Source organism: Ziziphus jujuba, chromosome 1 (assembly GCF_031755915.1).
Source record: "Ziziphus jujuba cultivar Dongzao chromosome 1, ASM3175591v1".
Lineage (NCBI taxonomy): Eukaryota > Viridiplantae > Streptophyta > Magnoliopsida > Rosales > Rhamnaceae > Ziziphus > Ziziphus jujuba.
Genome location: NC_083379.1, coordinates 14,067,804 through 14,079,147, shown reverse-complemented (window position 1 = coordinate 14,079,147; position 11,344 = coordinate 14,067,804). Strand labels below are relative to the sequence as shown.

General features: G+C 30.9%; 2 long non-coding RNA genes across 13 annotated transcripts; one reads left to right on the top strand and one right to left on the bottom strand.

Annotated features, from left to right (window-relative positions):
• Nucleotides 1-549: 549 nt before the first annotated feature.
• Nucleotides 550-3,051, bottom strand: LOC132803810 (uncharacterized). Its single transcript, XR_009639039.1, has 3 exons — nucleotides 2,527-3,051; nucleotides 1,576-1,793; nucleotides 550-1,047 (listed from the first exon to the last, which is right to left on the bottom strand). It is a non-coding gene; the product is annotated as an uncharacterized LOC132803810 (long non-coding RNA).
• A 2,793-nt stretch (nucleotides 3,052-5,844) lies between these two features.
• Nucleotides 5,845-9,926, top strand: LOC112489139 (uncharacterized). 12 transcript variants are annotated; one of them, XR_009638989.1, is made up of 11 exons: nucleotides 5,845-6,019; nucleotides 6,376-6,447; nucleotides 6,781-6,852; nucleotides 7,081-7,150; nucleotides 7,260-7,331; nucleotides 7,439-7,510; nucleotides 7,605-7,734; nucleotides 7,844-8,054; nucleotides 8,518-8,766; nucleotides 8,993-9,071; nucleotides 9,212-9,926. It is a non-coding gene; the product is annotated as an uncharacterized LOC112489139 (long non-coding RNA). The 12 variants fall into 12 exon arrangements; XR_009638908.1 differs by having other exon boundaries at nucleotides 5,848-6,019; nucleotides 7,844-8,437; XR_009638789.1 differs by having other exon boundaries at nucleotides 5,847-6,019; nucleotides 7,844-8,766; nucleotides 8,973-9,071.
• Nucleotides 9,927-11,344: the final 1,418 nt, after the last annotated feature.

The window sequence follows — 11,344 nt, the reverse complement described above, 5'->3', positions numbered from 1 at the left end:
TTTAAATTGATTTTGTAACCTTTGGTAGTCATAAGATTGCTTCCAATATAAATTTTACCATTAAAGCGGAGTATTGACACAGTAAGCTTTCCCATCAATTGTTCAAACGTATTTCACCAATTGATTTGCTCGGAATCAAGATATCGTGTCCCAAACAAGCGTATAAACATGGCAAGTTTGAAAAACATCAAAAAACTAAGTAATAAATTTTTGTCAGAAGAACCTAAATATTTTGACCAAAATCAGTACAAAAATCAACGAGAAATACAAAGGATTCTACAATGGTGACGGAAAACAAGAACAAACAAAAAAAAAAAAAAAGAAGGGCCAAAGCTGACAATGTTACAGGTCTGTAGCGTTGATTTAGGGTTTTTTTTAATTATTTTATTTGTTTGTAAATTTTGTTTGCTTTGTTTTTTTTTATGATTTTGTAACATTTGTTGCAATGTCGTTGTAATTATTTTGTCTAAAATCATTATTTTTGTAATTATTTTTATAAGCATCAAAGCAATGATGTTATGAGGGCAAACACGAAAACAAAAATGAAAATCGAAAGAAAAGACCAAAGCCGACGCTGCTACATGTTTGTAGCGTCGGCAGTGCATTTTTAATTCTTTTATTTGTTTGTAAATTTTGTTTGCATTTTTTTAATGATTTTGTAACATTTATTTAAATACCGTTGTAACTATTTTGTCCAAAAGCATTAGAAAAATTTACAAGTATCAAGACTCGTCCAAGATCTGTTATCGAAACCCTAAACAAGCGTGATCCAGGAAACCCTACCCTACCGAATCCTCCAATGGAAAATCCGATAGAATCTTCCCTCATGATTGGACTAAGCTTAAAATTTTCTGCGTAGAAAACACACTCCTATAAACATCACCTTCTTCCTCCCACCTTACTACAATAATTTTCACAATTTGCAGCACTTCGATATCAAACTATATGAAAACATATATACAATAAAAATAAACTAATAAGTAAAGAACAAAAATATACCTTTAAATGTTCGCGTCCGCCCACACCACCCATACCACCCACTTAATACTGTGCATTTCAAATACATTTCAAATATCGTTTTACAAAAATACCAATGCATAATTTAGAAAGAAAGATAAAACAAACACCACATTATCAATAAAAATAATAGCAACCATTTTAATGATAATAATAGTATTAATATAATTTGCATGAAGACTACCATATTACCATACATGCCCAAGGGCTATCATATTTATCCGAAGGTAATCACATGTCCAAAGGCTATCACTTGTTCAAAGATTATAAAACTTGTCCAATGATTATCTTTCTTACCAGTAGACTCTGATATTTGTCTGAAAATTCCGTAGGATAATAATAATAATAAAAATGATTGTAAACGAAATTATGATAAATAATAATAACAACATTAATAACAAAAATTATATTAACGATTGTGATGACAATAAAAGCAATTAAGTATAATGTTAAAAAAATTATATTATGAATAGTTAAGATAATATAAATAAAATAATATTTTAAAATTCAAAACACAAAGAGAGAGAGAGAGAGAGAGACAGAGAGAGACAGAGAAACCTGAATTCAGGCACCCCTGGTGTCCCAGCAGCACCGATGTTGTAAACCTCAATCCCAGCCATGGAGGGGGCTGCTACGGCCAATATCAAACTTGCCTACCCTCGATTCAATGGTAACCACAGGAGAGTATACAACCTGCCCTCTCATCATATCAGCTCGCGCGCTAATTACATCCACAGCTATAGAACATCGGTATGTGTATGGTGCATCTAAAAACTCTAAATTTTTATAATATTATTAAAATAATAAATTTTGATAAAATTAGATAAAAATCAAATTTATGAATAATAAATTGATTAATTAATTAATGCATAAATATATTTTTGGAAATACTAAATTCTAAATAAGTATTTTTCTTCAAATCTATGAAATCAATTTATACCAAAACAATATATAAAACAAAAATACATAAAAATTCATACATAATTAAAACCCCGTAAATACGTTATTAATGCATCAAAATTTCAATATTTAATTCAACAATAAATTTAATAAAAATTAAACCCTAATTTCATAAAATCAATCTCTCCCACAATAATTTAATTTCATAAATAATTAAATATATAAACATATTTTTTTACAGTAATTTAATATAATTAATTTCCCATACCTTTAAATCAATTCATACAAAATATCATTAAACCACATACAATTTCACATATATAATTAAGTATGTAAAGACATATTCTATTATATAACATAACTTCATAATAAAATTAATAATAATTTAACAGCAATTTAAAATTTATAATTTTCTACATTTTGAAAATATTAATTCAAGATTATATTTATTCAATTCAACATGATTTGACATTTTTAATATAAATATAATTTTTCAAATTATCATATTAAAATAATAATATTTTATTCAAAAATAATATTTTCCAAAATTACACACCATAATTCACAAATGAGATTCCATCGTAAGCTAAAGAGATAAGAAATACTTACCGATTTCCGTTGGACTCCAATTCGACCGGCGATGACCGGAAAATAACAAAGAAATCTCGGCCGAACTTCCCTTCAACATATCTCTCAATCCGTTTGAAATTTCAATAGATGGAGGCCATTTTTGAGATCAGGAGATCCAAAATAGGAGGAAAGGACTAGTCACACAACCGGTGGCCGTCGAAAAACCGGCCGACAAGGAGGATGCCGGCCGTCGGCGTTGGGCGTCGATCCCGGCGCGTCTGCAGTCCAACCGGCAGGAGATTCGACGGTCGGGGTCGCCCAGCCGTGGGCTACTACGCTGTCCGGCGCGTGTCCGGCGGCCGGAAATGGTGCATTTGAGGTGGGGCCTAGAGAGAGGAGGAGAGGAGGAAGGGGAGAGAGAGAAAGAGAGAGAGAGAGAGAGAGAGAGAGGAAGAAGAAGGTTGAAGAAGAAGAAGGGGAGTTGTTTTCCCCACGTGCCCGAAAGAAAAAGAAAAAGAAATGAAAAAGAAAAAAGAAAAAGAAATGTAAAAATAAATAATAATAAAAAAACCCATAATTACTCTGTTGGAAAAAATTTGAAAATCTTGTCAGTCATTTATCAAAATTTTAACAGAGGTCTTTGTAGAGCTAAGTCATCCCAGGACCACAAGATTTTTCTCTTTTGCAAACCAACAAGAGACGGTGGGGGGCATTGAATCCATTGTCAAAAAATGGGATGCAAAAGCGGTAAAAAATCTGTGGAACATAAAGAGCCATGCAGTGGATCTGCAGTAAATAACACAGAGTTGGAGGACCCTATCAATAACCCTTCCATCAAATGTGAACGTGGTTATGAAAATAACACTTGTCACATTACTCAAATGCGTGTAGGGTCCCCTCGTACCCCACTCCCATTTTCTATAATTTTTTTGAATTTTAGCATTCATTTATATGAAAAAAAATTTAACCAAAAAAAAAAAAAATTATATGAAGAGTTCTGTTTGTTTGCTGAGTTTCGTTTGAAGAAAATAACAATAGCTCTGTTATTGAACTTTTATATTTTTTATTCTATTTTTAAAAAAATTCATCTATACCTCATGAAAATTCATTGAGATGCTGGAGGATTTAAAAATCATCAATTATCAATCATGCTTGAGGTTAAAAATTGTGAAAGTTACATGAATAATTTAAGTTATACTTTTTGATTGCCAATATTTTGCCTAATAGACAGCATGCATGCCATGTAATGTAGTTTGCTGACTGTAGCCTATAAGGGATGGCTTTATTCGTTTATCTTGACTGAAGGAATCTATGCTTTGAGCAAAAGAGGAGTGATTCCAGAGGAGATTATGGAATTATTTTATTGGTTTTTTTAAAGTTATAAATTTCTTATGGTTGAGGTGGATTTTGCTTTATTGGTCTCTTTGGTCAGTCAAGAAATAAAGGAAAATCACCCATTGTTCAGTTTGAGGAGTCCACTTTTTGGCTTCTCCTCATGAGAGAATTAAAAACTTTTCATTTGAAGATGTATCAGGGATTGCTAGACCCATAATGATTTGTATGTAGATGTTTTTGTTTTTTTTTTGGGCAGTTGGCCTCCAGTATACCCAAAAAAAAAAAAAAAAAAAAATTTAAATAGTCTTCCTCTTTTACAGTTTTAGGATATCTACTTCTTTGTTTTTGAAAATTAATATTTAAAATGTCTGTCAATTTAAGCTTATATGACTGTCAATCCAAAATAGTATTCTTCGTTTTGATATGTATGAATAATAATTTGTTTTTTCTCCAAATTGGCAATTGACACTTTTGACCCCTTATTTAATGAAACACTTTATTTGACATAAGCGTTAAATTATCCCTTTTTTTTTTTTTTGGGTCCAAATGAGGGTAATTTGTTTTTCCAAATTATCATTAATTATTGATAAGCTTTTGTTAAATTTCAAATTAATGATATTTATAACAAAAAAATAAATAATTATATCAATAAGAATAATGCTAATGATGAAAAAGATAATAATGCTAAAAGTATCATTTAGTTTATTATAATGTAAATATTATTATACTATTAAATTTATATTTATATTTAATGTATTTTTAAAAAGGTTCAGTTAGCTGAAATTATATATTTAATTTTAAACCTATAAAGTCAAAACACATCGTCTCATCACGTTATCTTAATAATTTTTTTTTTAGCTCACTTTAAAATAAAATTACATATCAATATTTAGCTTATATTAAACCAATATTATATATATGGTAAAACTATTAAAAATATATTTGAATTTTAACCAATGTGAAATTGCTCTCTCTCCTCTAGTAACGAGAACTGTATTGACACTACTATACTCCAGCAATACTTTTGTAGAGAAGTAAAAGTTCAGAGTCAATGTAACTATTTCCTAGTTTAGAGCCAAAGTGCGAATTTATTTTTTAAAAAAAAAAAAAGAAAAAAAAAGAAAAAGAAAAAGAAAAAAAAAGTCAATATACATATCTTGTATTTTTGTTGAACTTTTTGATCTTTGGAATGGAGGATTTCAACTAGAAACCATTTGAAAATAAAAGTCTGATCTATAATTTATTCGAAATTTTTTAAAAAAGAAAATGTCTTTATCGCCCATTTTGGCGACGACGACAAAACTAACAAATCCTTGCAAAATGGTGGACGAGTCTTTTGTCGTCGTCATCGTGCTTTTCCAAGAAGTGCAAAGGCGTCTGCAATCCCTGATTGCCAAGCCCATGCAAAGCTTCATAGCTCGTTGAAGGGGCCGCCGACGGGGTAGGATAGTGTTAGGAAATTAAGGTATAAAACTCACAATTACAGTTGAAGTGGAAATGAAAAAATGAGAAGTTTGTGCGTAAAATATTCAAATAAAATATACATAAATAATTACCAATTGTAGAAAGATTTTATTAAAGTAAGCAAAAGAATAAAATAATTTCTTACTAAAATAAGGAGAGCACAAATAACGATACCCTCTTTCTTATAATAGAAGAAAACCTATACACTCTCTTACAAAGGAAAGATACGAATATTTAGAACGATTCTTTTTTAGTTTTCTCTCTAATACTCTCGTTCTTCCTTTTTGTTTCTATGTGTATTTCTCATACTAAAATGGAATCATACTTTGAAAGGAAGGAAAATACATATATATATATATATATATATATAGATGAATATGACGGTAGAAAAAGACAGTAGAGCTTGCAAAATTCAAATTGAATTTCTTTGCTAGCTGTAGAGAGCTTGCTGCCGTGCCACCTATATTCCTTGCATTAATTGTTTCTTTTTTATCAAACAAAATGGCTTACCGGTCAATTTCCTTAATTGATAAGCAAATGTGGCTTTACTTACCGCCACAAATAGAAGACTATCCTTGTCACATGGACAGAACGGCATGTGGCAGAATAAGAGTAAATTTTTATTTTATTTTTAAAAATTTTTCGGATTTCAATAGGGATTGAAGACTTCTGCGAGAAATCTTCTATGCGCAAGAAGGATTGGTACGATCCTGATGGCGGTGATGATTGATGGGTTTGGTTCTATTTGCGTTTTTTTTTTCTTTTGAAAAAAGTTATTAGAATTTGTTTATTATTATTATTATTATTATTATTTAATTGTTATTTTAGAAGGTAGAACTTAATTAATTAGACTAATCTATAGATGAACATAAAAGAAAAAATAAAAATAAAAATAGAAAGAAAAAAAATTAAGGTGTGACAATGTGCGAGATTTTGTGGTTGGAGAGCCTAGGTAATTAATCTATTATTCAGAATTATTTGACAAATTCTGAATCATAGATGCTTTTGCCATTAATTTTTTTGTTTAAATATTTTGTGAGAGATAAAATGATGATTGAATTTCAAATACTGTGTAAATGTTTTTTCCAGGAAGTTCAATCAAAATTTCTTCACTAGTCCCTTGGCTGCATTTATTGGAAATTTGTCTTGGCTGACGCTACTGTAAGTTATGGAAATTAAAAAACCAAAAATAGTTAGTTTCAGTTTAAAATTATTTTTGTCAAATTTTCAAAATGTTTGAGATGGTGCTCTGCTTCGGCACAAATGATTGTTGGATTTTGTGTAATTCATATTTGTATTTCACTTTTTTCTCTCCTGCAAATCGTAACTGTGAGGAAATGTTTTATTTACCATTTGAATTTATTTATTTATTTTTCATAATTCTATACACTTTTGGAAAAAAAAAAATGTTTGTCTTTTTCCATGCAATAGTAATATATATTTGTTAGTACACCTTGAAGATCGGTGATGAAATTATATGTTTACTATGTTAAGATCCATTGCCCACTATGCATTCTCTTGGCCAATTCCCATGGAGCTTGGAAACCTTAAGCAACTAACTATGCTGTAAGACATGAAACCTCTGTACATTTTCATGAAGTTTTTTGGTTTTTTTGGAGGAATATATGCATTCATATGGTCATGGCATGTCTCGAAACATGCTTAGTTATTGCATTTTAATCAATTTTATGAATGAAAGCTGTAAGAATGTTTATTGATAATAAGTCCAAGTCGTTTACAATAGTTTCCTTCTGATCTATATCTAATTCACAGTACCTTTAACATATCTTGTAGTTCCTTTGGAGAAAATAATTTCTCTGGAACGCTCCTCCCGCACTTGATAATTTGTTCTGCTTGTGAAACTGTAAGTTATTTAAGTTTAGTTTAGTTTAACATGTATTGAATGTGATAACCATTACATGAAGAATATGTCTTTTAGAGAGCTGATAGAATACTTTTTTGTGTGTTTATAGTTACATAAACAGTGCTGGAGTTAATGGTGAAATTCCATCTACATTTGCTGACCTTCGAAACATGCAAATTATGTAAGAAAGATGCTGCTAAAAAATAAAAATAATAATAATACAAAAATTTCTGTTGGTTTCTATCTCCTGTCTTCAACTTAATTTGAGTCAGCTTGTTGTAATATCAGGTGGTCATCAGACTGTCTATTCTCAGGCAAGATCCCTGACTTCATCGGGAACTGGACAAACCTAACTTCTTTGTAAGTATTATTTTTCTTTTTTTTTTAATCCAAGCAGAACAATAAGGCTGCAATGTGTATATTGGTTCATCAAAATTTTCAAATGATTTTCTAGGAGATTCCAAGGCAACTCTTTTGAAGGTCTAATACCATCCAGTTTTTCTCAATTGATCTCACTGAATTCTCCTTAAAATTATTGGAGCAAGAGCAGTTTTAGTGATGTATACAGCACCTCCAAAACAAACGTATATAATTTATGTTTTCTTTTTTGTCTTATTCTTATTTACGTTCAATCCCATTTACTGACGCACTACTTACTTTGTTTTTGGTTTTTTCCTCTTTTTGATCCAACAGAGTTCTAAGAAATGGTAGCATTCCATCTGATATTGGAGAATACCCACGTTTACAAATACTGTATTTTCCAAGACTAGAAAATCTCATATGCCCGAGTGTTTCAATACAGCCACTGCGAGTATTTGACTGCTCATCCGGAGTGCAACTCAGGAGGGTTTTACAATTACATTTCATTCGTGTACCGTGATTGTGAGAAATTCGGCATTTTGGGGTATGTAGTGTTGGCAATTTGGTTAGCTTCATTGTTCTATCTACTAGGTAATGCTACAGAAGACTACTTTTTTGGTTCTTTGGAGAAGCTTTTGAGCCTCTTGAAGTTGCCAGCAACTGCAGCGGCTCTGCTTCCTCTTGGTAATGGAGCTCCTGATGTGTTTGCAAGCACTACTGCTTTTGTGGGAAAGGATAAGGGTGAAGTAGGTCTTAATAGTGTGTTGGAAGGAGCCATCCTCGTTACTTGTATTGTACATGTTGTGTGTACTAAATATCTCTTTGTGTAGCAGTGAAATTCAGCTTGATAGGAAATGTTTCATCAGACACATTTGTTTCTTTCTCTTTACTCTTATGTCACTTAACTTCATATTTACGATTGGTGAGGTTAGTGTTGGAGGTGCAATAGCATTTGTTTCAATTTATGTGGTTTATGCCCAGCAAAGTTTTATTTATCTGATGTGCAGAAATGGGCAATTAGCAATGTGGAATTGTTTTTATATAGATAAGGTCCATTATATTCTGCGACCACTAGCACAAATCACTGGCTCTGATGTGACTCCAGAGCTTTTCCAGATGGCAAGGATGTCTCCAGGATCTCTTAGATACTATGGTCTAGGTCTTGCTCTTGAGAATGGACGTTATACTATAAACCTGCAATTTGCTGAAATTGCTTTTGATGATCGAGGCTCACAAACTTGGATAAGTCTAGGAAGGTGAGTGTTTGATATGTATATCCAGGTAATGCTGCAACAATAGAAGAAAAGAAAAAAACATTAACCATTCAACATGAAGATTGACGTGCTAGTAAAAATTCCATATAATTTAAATTGGTCATGATCAGCAAAATTTTCGACTCACTGCTTTCTTCATTTTCTTCTAGTTTTTTTTGTTGTTCTCTACTGAAACTTATGTCTAACAGTTCCGATTGAATCTGTTCAGCTTTTTGAATTAGGCCCTGAACAAACACTTCCACTTATGCTGAATTAAGAGCTGTTGCTGAAGATTTCAATATTTCAAGGTAAGTTTGGTCTTACATCTCTTACTATGTTCTTTAAAATAATGACGTACAGGTATCTTAAGCAGAGAACAAGTCGTCATTTGCGTTTTTCAAATGCATTTCATTGCTTTTCATGCAATTTATATTGAGTTACTTCATAGGGTACACTTTCTGATGTGAGGGTAGTAGCTGTAAAGCAACTTTCAGTAGCATCGTATCAAGGAAAGAGTCCATTTATAACTGAAATCGACACCATATCTGCAGTACGACATCGTAATATAGAGAAATTGTATGGATGCTGCATCAAAGGAAGTAGACAAATCTTGGTTTATGAATATCTTGAAAACAAAAGCGTTGATCATGCACTCTATGGTATGAAGGCTACTAAATATTGTTTTTATCTCTTGGATCCATAAGAATATACTGTTAGTTACGCGTAAACAGAAATCTTAAATTATACATATTCAACTTATATATAATTATTTTATATAAAGATTCTGGCTGAAGACAAGAAATGAAAGATATGTAATTGTGAAATTACAAGTTTCCTTTAGGCTGCGTTGTCATACATGGAGGCAACCACAAGATATCTAGACGTAAGACTTTATTGATTTGTGGAAAATGAGTGGAGAAAAGGGTTGTTTGAGGGGTAGATGCACGCCTTATAATGAAGGCTTCTCTTTCTATTTATAGGCACTTCACATTAGGAACAAGGTAATGCCACGTGTCAGGTTCTATGAAAACTAGTTCATGGGCTTCTCCTCATTTGCTCTTTTCCAAGTGGCATATATGATATTAAGGTGTGTATGTCTGAATGGAAACTATTGTGTCAATTCAAACTATTTAAATGTATAGGTCCATGTAGAATTTACTTCACTTGGTTCTTTTCCAAGTGCACTATATAATTAAGTAGGAAATAGCCAACCAGACTCAATCAATTGATATGTTTGATCGAAATTTAGAAAGTCTAATCGGACTATTTTGATGAACAAATCCGATTGGCAATATGTCACTTCAATTGGGCTTGATCATTCTTGTATGCCTCTTCTTTTGGTTATCTCGTGTGGGACCTCATCTTTCCATTCGAGCAACCTAAATCTTCTATTTGGATTACTCAAATCTTCCTTCAAAATATTTTGTACCGGCTTGGTAAGGGTGGTTTGTCTAGTCAGCTTTTAAAGTTCCTGATCAACGTTCTTAAGCCTTTTCATCATGACCTTGGTTTGACTTTGATCAAAATGTTATTTTTTTTTGTCCATTTGGTATAGCTGATAAAAATAAAATTTTAATCTATATTGTATAATAAATCTTTTTGAAAAAAAAAATTATTAAAAAAAAAACTAATAAATATTTGATTGTAAATAAAAAAAAACTGCATTAAATGCTTAAAAAAAAAAAAAGCTTTGTAGAAAAGTATGAAATTTGGATTTCTCAAAAGCAACTTAAAAAAAATTGAATTTTTTAGTTAACAAGTATTTGGTAACTCTTGTCAAACACATTTATTTTTTAACAAAATTTTTTTTAATCTTTAAATAGAACTTTTGATCTAAAAAAAACTCTGTCAAACAAATACTGAAATTGATGACATGACGTTTTCACTTTCCTATTATTTTCTACATTTCTAATTGAATTTCCATGTGGTAAAAATATACCCATATAAGTACCAATTTTTTAATCAAGTAATTAATGCTACAAAATGATTTATCAAAAAAAAAAATTAATGTGGCAAAATAATATATGTTATATTTTATTGATTTGTATTGAGATTTATTTGTTTTTATTTTATTTATTCATATTTAGTTTATCTTAATTTTTAACAAATAAAATAATAAAATATCATAGTTTCATATTATTAGTTTTTTTAATAAGATTGTCACATTAAATAAATTGGTAAACAATTTAATATATATAGCAATACTAAAATATAAAAATAAAAAAAATACTTTCAGCAAAAAAATAAATAAAAAAGTACATGTAGTTAATTTCACGGTGAAATACGTTTATGGTATATTGGCGTTTGTGGCTGTCGGCAAAGAGAGAGGGGGACGTCTCTTTTACTTTGATATAAAGATAGATTAAAAACGATAAAAAAGGAACATATATCTAGAACCAAGCCATGGTGAAAGAAATACTGTGGTTGTGGTTGTAGTTGTGGAAGGCTTGGAGATAGTCCTCGGTCGCAGTGCTTCGAAGGTTCCCGATAAAATTTTAAAGTTTTTGGCAACAGAGTGCTGTAACATCCCTATATACGAAGCGGCCTAACTCGCGTAATCAAGCGTCACTAACTGCGCCAC